We start from the raw sequence: 12,579 nt of genomic DNA on the forward strand, positions 1-12,579 counted from the left end.
CCAACCCCCCCCCCCCCCCTCGCATTAATTCCTAAGTCCACAGTATGGTCTTATGCTACAGTTATATATACATTGTCTACCTGCGTTTGTGTATACACATTTCATACATACAACTAGCTCTCTTCCTCTCTATCCCAAAGAGAATTAAGCATTTATACTACAGTTTTTTTTTTCACAAATCACAAGTATGTCTGCTTTCTGCTCCCAATTTCCCTAGTTTTGTTTCATTTATCTTTGTAAAAGAATTTAATTTTTAATTATTTTTAAATACATTTTTATATTCAGCGCACCCTGAATATTCCTTGTGAGGACAAGGATAAGTAGGGGATGGAATTATTTTCGTGACAGGGACATGGGATGGAAAAGGTATTCGGGGGCAAGGATGGAGAATATACCCCACATATTCTCCACTTAGCTCAAACTTAACTGTTTAACACATCTCGCCATATACTTGTCCTTCTAGGAGTTTGGGGATTTATTGAATGGAGGTTTTTTTTTTTTCTTTTTTGTGTTTACGGTCAACAAACAATTTGCGCGGTGGAAGTCAAAAGTAGAGACAATAAATCCTGTAACGCCTACGGTGGGGGTTACGACCAACGCTGCCACAAACAAGGTTGATTCAGATCAACAAACGAAGCAGAGGGGCTGGAAGCGTCGACAACATAATCTGCATCAAATTCAGGAATTAGAATCGTAATAATCAATACTGAAATATATAATATTCTTAAAATTCAAAGAATTGATTATTATTGAGTTTTTTTGAAAAAAGATTTATAATTTTTTGAAATTATATTATACTATTTTTTTTAAATCTATTTATAGGCTTTTTAGGGGTTTTCTTACCACAATGAAACTCAAAGAAAGGATTGGCCCTTGTACTAGGGATGGATCCTATTCAAATTAAGTTTTGGTTTCAAAACAAGCGCAACAAATTGAAGGTATATATTTTACAATTACTCTTATTCACTTTATTAGGATGATAAATGTCAAATGTAATGACAATATTATATATTTGATAGTATTGAATCTTTTGTTTCACCACTTGATGAGTAAAACGGTGATAGTAAAAAGATGGTGTAATTGTCATTCCGCTGAGGATTTGGACTATGGCACGTACTTGTATGATATGCAGAATTCTAGGTACTAAGGTTTTGAAATTCACTAGAATTCAAGCAACTAAGATTAAAGAATGGAAATAAAAGGATGCAAATTAAACAAGGGAATAAACTATATGATAAAAGAATGGGTCAGATTAGGGGTATTGCAATCTTGATGCTCTATCAAACTTAGAATTATGGGAAAAACAATTGACCAAAGGATTTATGGGCAATGCACTCAAGAATTCAATTCAGCTACTTTCATAATCAATAAACTAGAATTAGGCTAGGATTGCCCCACTTTCGTGATGCATCAATCTTAACCATAAAACACAAAAGCATTATAAGTCCCCAAATTACCCCTATTCTCATAGTAGGAAAATTGGGTTTGAAATTGGTTAGGCTTAGTTTTTCATCCAACTTTTGTTGTAATAAAAACCTCTCCAAAGCGAATCAATAAAAGCTGCGCATCAATTATCAATAAAAGAAATTTATAATCCAATTAAAACATAAAAACCCTGGGTTAATAAATTATCCCCTTTACACAATAATCATAAACCTAGCATCAAGAATAGCAATAGAACCCTAATCTAAACCCAAAGGCAACAAGAAGAAGCCAGAGAAGAGTGCGATGGTGGATCTGAGTGAGGGGGCATTGACTTGTGCAGTTCTTCAACATAAACTGCCTCCTAAGCTGAAAGATCCAAGTAGTTTTGCCATTCCTTGCATCATTGGTGGTTTTGTAGTGGGTGGTGCTTTGTGTGATCTAGGGGCCAGTGTTAGTCTTATGCCCTATTCCCTTTGCAAGAGACTCAACCTCGGAAAACCAAAGCCCACTACTATGACCCTACAGATGGCAGATCGTTCCATAAAGCGTCCAGTGGGAGTTTTTGAGGATGTCCCGGTGATGATTGATCAGTACTTTATACCGGGGGATTTTGTGGTTCTGAATATAGAGGAGGATGCCAAGGTTCCTATTATACTTGGTAGGCCTTTTCTAGCTACTGCTGGCGCACTCATTGGTGTGAGGAGAGGGAAACTTGTAATGGAAGTGGCTGAGAACAAGATCGAGTTTGATATATTCAAGATGGCAAAGCACCAGCCTTCATATGTTGACGAGTGTTATTTGGTAGAAGGGCTAGGAGAGTGCACTGATAAGAATAGAAAAAATGAGCTAGGGGACTTGTGTGGCACCCCAACTTTTCACAAGCTGAGATAGCTAAAACTTTAAAAATAAAAGCTGCTTATCTCAACAACTACTCATACTATAGCGGAAGCGATTTAAAACTTATAGGGTGTCATGCCACATCTAGGTAAAACACAGCCTAGATGCACAGGCTATCAAATAACAAAACATAAATCCTCAAAACATCGTAGTAACAAAACTAGTCAAGGTACATAATCCAAAACAAAGGCACACAGGCCCGAAAGGAGTCTAAAACATCATCTAGTCTAAGCAAGCATAACATAGCTCTAGCGCGCTCTCGGCTTAGACTACTCCATACATGGAAAACATTTAGAAAACCATTAGCAAAAGAATGCTAAGCAACCACCACTCACACTCGTGAGAACATACATAATATAATAGGCTTGTAAATAGGTTTACACACCCGTATAGAATATACACACCAACGAACTATTCTTTAGTTAAAACGGAGACTCAACAACAACAAGCTGAATAAGCCATAAACCAAGGACTCTCCAAGTAAAACCAATATCCAATATGAATGTACAAGGCAACAAGTCTACAACGGAATACCAACTGAATCATAATCTCAACAGATTACTCACAAAGAAACCACCAAACCGCAATATATCAAGGAATAACGGATAACAACTGAGATACAACTCAACTAAAGAACCATAAGGAACCAAACAAACATCATATCAAAGATAAGCACCAAACCATACCTTCCAACCACAATACCATCCCTCATACTAACCACCAAACCCAAGTTTGTTCCACAGAGGCAATAAGACCAACCACAGAGGCAATTGATGCCCATTACCGCATAGGCGAAAGCCCAAACCACATAGGCAAATGATGCCCATAACCACAGAGGCGAAAGCCCAAACCACAGAGGCAAATGATGCCCACAACCACAGAGGCAAATGATGCCCACAGTTAGTTCACCCTCAACAAGCCAAAAGATACTCAAAAGACTCACATCTCCACATCCAACCTCAGACTCATCCCCAAGAATTATCCACTAACAGTGTTCATCTCAGGTTATGAACACAACATACACTCAGAGTAATAACCAAGGATTCAACCAACCAATAGACCAAGATAATGAATAAAAAAACATGAATAAATACTCAATAACCAATGTGAAATACTCAGCAAAATATCCAAAATGAGTTCCAGAATCAGAGATGAATCAACAAGACCACAGATCACAAAATAGCCACTGGAACCAGAATCCAAGTTGAACTTGCGGAACTCAGTGGCGGAAAACCTAGTTCCGCCACACTCCTCCGCAAGAAGGAGGCGGACAACCTTGGTGGAAGACCCCCCTCCGCCATCCTCCACCGCTACACACTTGTGGAAGACCCTAGTGGGACACATTATACCGCTAGAGTGCACCGCAAGAGTGATCCCAACGTACAACTCCCAGACTCGAATCAAAATACGAAATAGTCATTCCAGAATGCAAAAATATGATCATATTGCCCAGATTACATATCTCAGAAGCCAAATAAACATGGAATCCATAACAATAGATGTTCATACTCATCAAGATGCAAAGGATCAAGAACACAAGTTCAATAACCCATCAAAATATATCACAAATCATCAAGAACAAAGGCTAAACCAAGAAATTTCCACAGGATTCCAAATCACCAAGTATTATACATAGGTCAAGAGTGTAAAATAGGTTTTAGTGAGACATGATGGTTACCTCTTGAAGCACAACTTCAAACCAAGCAAACACCTTCCTTTTCACAAGCCACTTCCACCCGCTTGATCATCTTTTCCCAAAGAAAGATCCCAAAAGAACACCATAAGAACTTATAAAAAGATCGTGAAAATGAGATGATACAAGGCATATTCCTAAAGAAAAACACTTACCCAAGCCCTAGAAATCCTAAAGGAGCAATCTTTGTCTTGAATCTTGAAGGAAGAAATCCTAAAGGAGCAATCTTTGTCTTGAATCTTGAAGGATAGAAGATAAAAGGAGCAATCTTTGTCTTGAATCTTGAAGGATAGAAGATAATGTATATTGTAGGGTTCTTAGGAAATGATAGGGTAGGAAGAGTTATTTTGTAGGAGAATGAAAATGGTAGGAAGAGTTAATACAAACTCTTTTATATGGATAGGAAGATCATTACATACATAGTGTATATATTATATTAGGGTAACTAGAAAAAATAATGGGCTCTTATAAGGAATGGGTCTTGCATTATTTAATACAATACTAGTAAGTATGAAATTGGTCCTTCAAAAATAAATAAATTGGGCCATTACAAAATATTTCTACTTATAAGAAATATAAGGATCCAATTTAAAGAAATCCCTTATAGGAATTAAATCAAGAATTGTGCCTTACAATAAATAATTAATTCCGGAAAAAGAAATATATATATATATATATATATTTATATATATATATATATTATTTAGAAGAATGAAGCCCAATTAAATCGAATAAATTACTCGGTAGAAATAATAACGGTCTCAAGGCTTAAACGAAAAAATGGGGTGTTACAACTTGCATGTTTCCCCTATTGCTCCTGAACCTCCTGAAGAAACAAGTGTTTTGAAACGTGGGAGAAAGTTCTTTGGTCTTGATGGTTTCTATAAGATATGGATAAAGGAGCTGTCTAAGTTCAAAAGGCCATCGGATCTTGTGGTTTCCAATCCCAATTGATGACCATGAGGTTGAGTCGAGCTAGCGACAGTAAACTTAGCGTTTCATGGGATGCACCCCATGTTAGCCTTTACTTTTTGCACTTTATTTTCCTGCATTTTTATTTTTTGTTTTATTTCAAGGTAGAGTTAGGAGTTTTTCTATGTTTACGGGGTGATAATTGGGTTGTTTTGTGTGAGGTTTGCATTGATTTACTTTTGAGAGAGTGGGGAATGGTTGGATTGAGATGTTTATGCTTTGTATGGGTTTAGAAGTGTTTTGGAAGTATTTTGAACTAACTTGCAGGCGAAACGGAGCTCGGGCGTGAACGAACAGGTTTTGGCATGATAGAGCGTCACCCTCCCAGCCACCCTCTCGGCTATGAGGATACCTGTGACGTCTCTCGAAGATTTCCAGTGTCTATAGGCCAAATGAGGGCTCTTAGTCACGGCTAACCTCCCGGCCGTGACCCTAGCCGTGAGGAGTCCCAGAAATTTCCAGTGTCTACAGAGCTATCCAGGGCTTTGGGTCACGGCCACCCTCTCGGCCGTGACCCAGCCCGTGAGGATCTTCGCAAATGGCCATCATCTCGGCCGTGACCCTGGCCGTGAACCATCACTATTTTCTGCTTCCATTTACTATTTCTTTTCCTGCTGTCTAGTTCGATATGTCTTGATTTTTTTAGCTAGTAGGGCTTTGGTTGTCCATCAGGGACGATGTTCAGTTTAGTGTGGGGGGGGGGGGGGGCTATTTCTGATGAACTTTTGAAAATCAAATATTTGATGAACTTTGCTTAAAGGATTCAATGTGCAGCTTAGAATAGTTTGTTTTCCTTGTGTTGTGGTTGTGACCACTTTCCTTTCTGCTGGTTGGTGGTACTTGTGCAGCCTAGGTTGTCAGGGATGATTCAAGGTTGAGCTTGTGTTTAATTCAGTCTCTTGCCAATAGCTGGGTTAACCTCTAACCTAAATGATTTCCCTGTGTGTTATGCATTGCTAGTGAAGGCTTATGTGGGATTCCAGTGATATTTGTCTTGTCATAGCTTGTCTCAATTCTCTCATACTGAAGTCTATAATTTGCATGCTTTGAAGTGATTTAGGCCATTTTTGTTAGCCCAAGCCTTTAAACATACCCGTATTATAATTGTTTTCCCTAGTTGTCCCCTTTGAGCATTGTTTTTGTTTCATAAGTGCAAAGCACTTAACCCCATTCTTTGTCATTGTTTTTCTTGTTCAACCCTATCATTTAACCCTTAGCCTTTAGCCATATATTTCCATCCACCCTTAGAGAGAATGTAGCATTTCATCTTTAATTTAGAGGAGATTTCTTTTTGGAGCTAATTTCTGTTAGAGTTATTTATGTCATCTTTGTTCTTGTGTAGCCGTGTAGGGGTGTGGAGAAAGGAATTGATTGATTGGTTGAATTGAAGGAAAGAAAGTTGGTTGGTTGAAAAGAAAAAAAAAAGATTGAAAGAAAAGAAAAGAAAAAGTTGTTTGAAAAGGAAGTTTGAAAGTGAAGAAAAGGTCTGTGAAAAGAAAGAAAAAGAAAAGGATGAATAAAAGTGCAAGTCATGTTGCTAGAATAATTGTGTCCAACCCCCACTAGTTTAGAATACTCTTATGTTTTAAATTATGTTTTGCTCCATTGTTCATATTTGCAGTATTTCCTCTAGATTTAGTTGTGAATAGGTGTGAAATTCTCTCTTTCTCTCTCCTTTGTTTATTTTTCCATACCCTTTCTTTGTTTAGCCACTCACCCTTAGCCCCATTACAAGCCAAATAAAGACCTATTTGATCTTAGCATGCAATTTTAGAGTTGATCTATGGGAGTATGAATGGCAAGTCTATGGGATCTCATCTTAAGCCAAGTCTTGCATAATCTCAACTGAGTACATGTGCATACAGGGTTTTAATCTACCTTAATTCTAGTGCCCGGTTATTGGCCTGAGAGGGGAACTCATTTGTGATTCTGAGCTGATTCTTGAAGCAGGTTAGGTTGTATGAGTTGTTTGGAGGTATGTTTGGTTGTGCAGGAAGGAAGTGTGAACAGTTGCAGTGCTTGGAAGGTGAATTGTTCTTGGTAATTGCTTGAGGACAAGCAAAAGTTCTAGAGTGGGGGAGTTGATACATATGATTTTATACTATCACTTGCCCCATAATTTAGTTAGTTTTGTTGCTTATTTCCTTTACCTTGATGAATTTGAGACTCGTTTGTGTGTTACATTTGATTAATCTTAGTTTATTCACGAACGAGGAGTAAAGGAAGGATTTTCAGTCATGTTGGACGAGTTTTCGAAGAATAGGAATCTACCAAAGGTCGGAAAGGAGCAACAAAGCACGAAAGGAGTCAGAAGGCGAACTAAGAGGACGCCTCACGACCGTGAGCCCCATCACGGACAGCAGCCGGTCACTACACCTCACGGCACCGATCCCGGCCGTGAGGGTGCCCGTGACCCTGCTGCTGTCCAGTATTTAATATCGCGTTTTGCTGTCTTTTTGGGTATTCCGAGCCCTAGTTTAGTTCAGTACAATTTTCTTTCTCTTTATAGTTTTCTGTAGCATAGATTAGCACTGTTTTACATACTTGAATACGTTTGCAAGCTTGGAATCGAGGTTTTGGATTGGAATTACTCTTCGAGATTGTTAGTAAAGTTCTCTCTTTTATTCTTTAGATTCGCTGCTATGATTTTAATATTTAATTCTTGCTTTGTTTTGTTTGCTTTAATCATGAGTGAGTAGTTCGTTTATGGGTTTAGATTAGGGATCTATTGCGAATCTTGATGTTCAATTTGTGATTATTGCATAAAGGGATTGAATTATTCACCTAGGGTTTATGTTGAATTGGGGATTATTTTCCTACTTGTTATTAATTGGTGGCCACAATTGATTGCTAGTTTAGGAGAAGGATTCATTACAACGAAAGTTGGGTGAAGACCTCGAGCCTTACCAATTCCAACCTAATCTTTCCTACTATGAGAATAGGGGTAATTTTGGGGCTTACAATGCTTAGGTGCTTAAGACTATGATTGATGCATCACGAAAGTGGGGCAATCCTAGCCTAATTCTGTTTATTGATTACAAAAGTAGCTGAATTGAATTCTTGTGTGCATTGCCCATAAATCCCTAGGTTAATCCTCCTTTCCCTAATTATGTGCTGATAGAACATCGAGATTGCAATACCCCTAATCTGACTAATTCCTTTATGATTCAGTTTATTCATTAGCCAATTTATTTCCTTTAATTTCCCTATTTAGTTATCATTTACTTGGATTCTATTTGATTCAACTGCTCTAGTGCCTAGTATTTATTAATTCGCATAATACGTGCCATAGCCCAAATCCTCAGCGGAACGACATTTTACACCTTCTTTTACACTCACAATTATACACATCAACAACTAAGTAAGCATCCCTTCTTTTCCACACTTTAAGCTTCTAACATCTCTTTTGTCTCCGTTCTCCAAGCTACATGAAACAATGTTAGTGCAAGAAGACAACCAATTGACGTGCAATGGCCCGATGGAACTCCATTTATTCATAATGAAAGCATTAAAGCATAAATCCTAAAACAAGGTATGTAACTAAAACAAAAGCAACAAGAAAGATATGTAAATCAAGATAGGAGATGATTCTTAGCACGACCAAACCTTGGAGACTCATAAATTGGATGAAAAAGAGAACAATACACAGGAACATGTCAGGACCTGTCCACGTGGACTTCACGCGTGAATGTCCACGTGGATCAGCACTGGAAAGAGTCCACGTGGCCTTCACGCGTGTGGGCCATGTGGAACAGCCGTGCTGATCACTTTCTTCGTCTCCCGGCTTTTGCCTTCTACTTTTGATTCGGTTTAGCTTAATTCGTCATGGTTTAGCACCAAAGTCACCTGCAATATTAGCTCAAACAGGGCTATTCTAAAAAGAAAATTGATAATAAACGAAGAAAAAGAAAAAGTAAAACAAGAAATAAAGTTCTAACATCTAAGGGATAACGTTGGGAATGCCTCCCAAGCGCGCCACGTTTTACGTCACTGGCTAGACGTGGTGTGCTCTATCCTTCGAAGCACACCGATTTTGGGACCTTACCAAGCGTCCCATGGACTTTTGCTTCAAGGAATTCCCCAAGATGTAGGACATCCTTGAATTCCCAACCAAATAAAGGAAGAACAGTTTGCATAGTTGGATGAATTTTAGCCTCAAACACCATCCTAAACCCCTCTTGGATGGTGTGAACTTCCCTTATTTCCTTTTTATCTCTTCCACCCCAAAAGATGTTTTCATTTGTAGCAAAAGGTTGATACCATACCACCTCACTCCCTTTTTTCAAATTTAGCAAAATCTCCCCACTCAACTCCCTCAAGTATGTCAAAGGTGAAAATCCTTTCGTTTTCCACCATTTCTTCCTCACATTCTCTCTTCTCATTTTCCCATTCAACTTTCTCCATTATGTCAAAAATGAAAATCTCTCTGTATTCCACCATCTCTTCCTCACTCCTTCTCCTCATCTCCCCGCTCAATTACACTCAAAGATTCACCCTCATCCTCACAAGAGTAAAATGAAGCATCACCCCCCTCACTTATCAACTCATTTTCACCCAAGTCAAAGGATTCATCTTCCAAAAATTTGAAACAAACATATTCATCATCAAACAAAAGAGAATCCTTACAATCATCAATCAATATATCACAAGTTTCTACGGAATCATCCTCCCGAAAATTAAAGCAAGCATAATCACAAGTATTAGAAATATCAATGCAAAGGGAGTCATCCTCACAAGGAACACAATTGTCATTATCAAACGAATCAACACTCCCACACTTAGTAATAGAATCATCATCAACAAAGCCTATGGAATTATCCTCCGAGAAATAAAAACAAGTAGTATCACAAGCATATAGATCATTATTGCATTTCAAAGGGGAGTCATCCACACAAGTGTCAAAAGTGTTTTCAATAAGAGCAAAAGAATTTTCAAGAATATTAACACAAGAAGGATTAAGAATGTTACCACATGTCGGCTCTTCATCTTCCCACACTACTTCAATATCATCGTCTTCACTCTCCATCTCTACCTCCTTTTGATATTCCAATTCGAAAATTGGGACTTCTTCAAGCACCGGGGCATAACAATCCACTTTCTCCTCAACACCCACCTCTTTGCTAGCATTTTGTTCTTTTTCAACCTCATGTATAACCCTTGGATTGGCTTCCAAAGTCGGGGGATCATCTAGGATGGAGTAGTTAACCCGTAATGAGATTGTCTTCATGAGCTCCTCCATCATAGATAGCATTTTCATTTCAATCTCTTCTAATGGAAGTCCTTCCTCCCGAAGGGTAGCAAGATAATCTTTCAATTCGCTCTTGATTTCGGCTCTTAAATTGGTCGTGTCCTCCTTGGCCATCTTTGTGAATACTTCTATCTTTTCCTTTAGAATCTCAATTTCGTCCTTGGCCAGTGGGAGGTAATCACAAGGATTGGTAGGGGTAAAATATTGGGTGGAGGGTGGTGTTTCAAAGAAATGTGAAGCATTGTTTCCTTCATAAATTTAGGATGGAGGTGGGTAGTGGGTGTTTGGGTGGGAATTGGGGAATGAATTTGGCTCGTGAGTATAGCTTGGGTCGATTTTTTTCATCATTTGGACAAGCTTATTCTCTATATTTTGGGATATATCTTTAGGGCTTAACGAGTCATTTTGATAAATGAGATATTGTGGAGGGAGTTCTTTTTTATAAGGTAAGATGTATATAAGATTAATAACACAAGAGTAACCCTAAATCACAAATCTTCAAAAACTCAAGTACAACAAATCCTTCGAAATGTTGAATGTTGAAGTGATCTGGCAAAATGCCATGTACCGGAGCAGTGAAGTAATTCAAAATTTGAATCCACATAGAGCATCTACAATAGCATTTCGTCAAAAGATTGATAGTGCCCAGATTCTAACAATGATAAGCTTTAAATTGACATGCAATTATTCTCTGATTCTTTATCGTTTTTATGCATAAAAATGTGTACAAGCACATGACTTTTTTTTTTATTTATTTGTTTTGTTTGGTGTGTGTTGGCAGTATTTTATTTGTATTTTTGTGCATTAGGGTCCCTTATGTTGTGAAAAAAATTGTGTTTTATGTTGTTCTAGGAATATTTTCTATTCTATGTTAGTTGAGTACTTTTTGAATTGGCGAAATGGGGACCAATAATAGTGTACATATTGTCATTATTATTTGGCTTTAATTTATGCGGGTTAGACATGGAGAAGAATAAGAGTGCAAACTGTAGTTTCATATATATAGGAGGAACACATACTACTTTGACTCTATGGAGGTTGATCATTTGGGGTTTATGATCCTTAAATATATAGCTGAAGATTTAGGGTACAACATGAGTGAATGTAAATTGTATACTGGGAAATTTTGGGTTGTACCCAAAATTTTTCCTCAAAATATTAAGTCTTCCTTTATAAGTAAGAAATATTTTATTCTTGATTTAGTATTACAATTATACTATTATAAGTATTCCATTTATATATTGACACGAGCCGTCTCATATATAAGAATCCGTGAGACAGTCTCACACAAATGTGACCCAAAAATAGTTATTACATTTACATTTAACGTACATGTAATAATTAGTTTTGGTTGTAATCTTATTTAATGAATTCCAAGCCCATCAACTAACATTAAAAATGTATATTCTCATTACTGCTTTTAAGAATCTATACTATATATAAAAACAATATACTCCTCCCAAATTTTCTCCCAAAACTTAGGGGTATTTTGGTAAAATCATTTATTTTATTTATTTATTATTTTATTATTTTATTAATTATCCATCCTATAATATTATTATGGTAATATGATAATGATAATATGGTAATATTGTTAATATTAATGGGTGATGGGTGATTGATGATATATAATTGATAATTGATAATATGGTATATGGTATTATTCTTAATATTAATATATACTAATATTAATTAATTAATTGGTGATTATTTTAAAAAAGAATAATTAATTGGTGATTGGTGATTAGTGATATGGTAATATTGTTATATATTAATACATATATTAATATTCATTAATTAATTGGTGATTGGTGATTAGTGATATGGTAATATTGTTATATATTAATATTGATTGATATTGATATTAATTAATTAATTGGTGATTGGTGATTAGTGATATGATAATATTGTTAATATTAATTGGTGATATATTCCTATTCCTAATATATGTAATGTAATATAATATATGTAATATGTAATAGCATAAAATTTGCTATTTAAATAGAGCATTCTGCTTGACATTGTTAATAGCCACCGCTTTCTCAATAGCCACGTACGTGTATTCCTGTACTCTCTTATTTACACCAAATTGCGACGCTTCTTATGCAAGTTCTCCTCTCTTTTGTTCCGGCGGATCTCAACCATGTTCTCTTCTCTTCTTCTCCGACCATCTTCGGCATCAACTGCGACCTTATAGCGGCTCCAACGAACATCAGTTCTGGCGTTGATGCTCAAATCAATCTAATCAATCCTAAACAACCTAGCAGTGATACAATCTATGATTATATTCATGGAAGGGAAGAAATTCTGGAAGAGTTGTAGAAAGAAGAAATCATCAGGCGTG

Source organism: Ipomoea triloba, chromosome 9 (genome assembly GCF_003576645.1).
Source record: "Ipomoea triloba cultivar NCNSP0323 chromosome 9, ASM357664v1".
In the NCBI taxonomy this organism is placed as follows: Eukaryota; Viridiplantae; Streptophyta; class Magnoliopsida; order Solanales; family Convolvulaceae; genus Ipomoea; species Ipomoea triloba.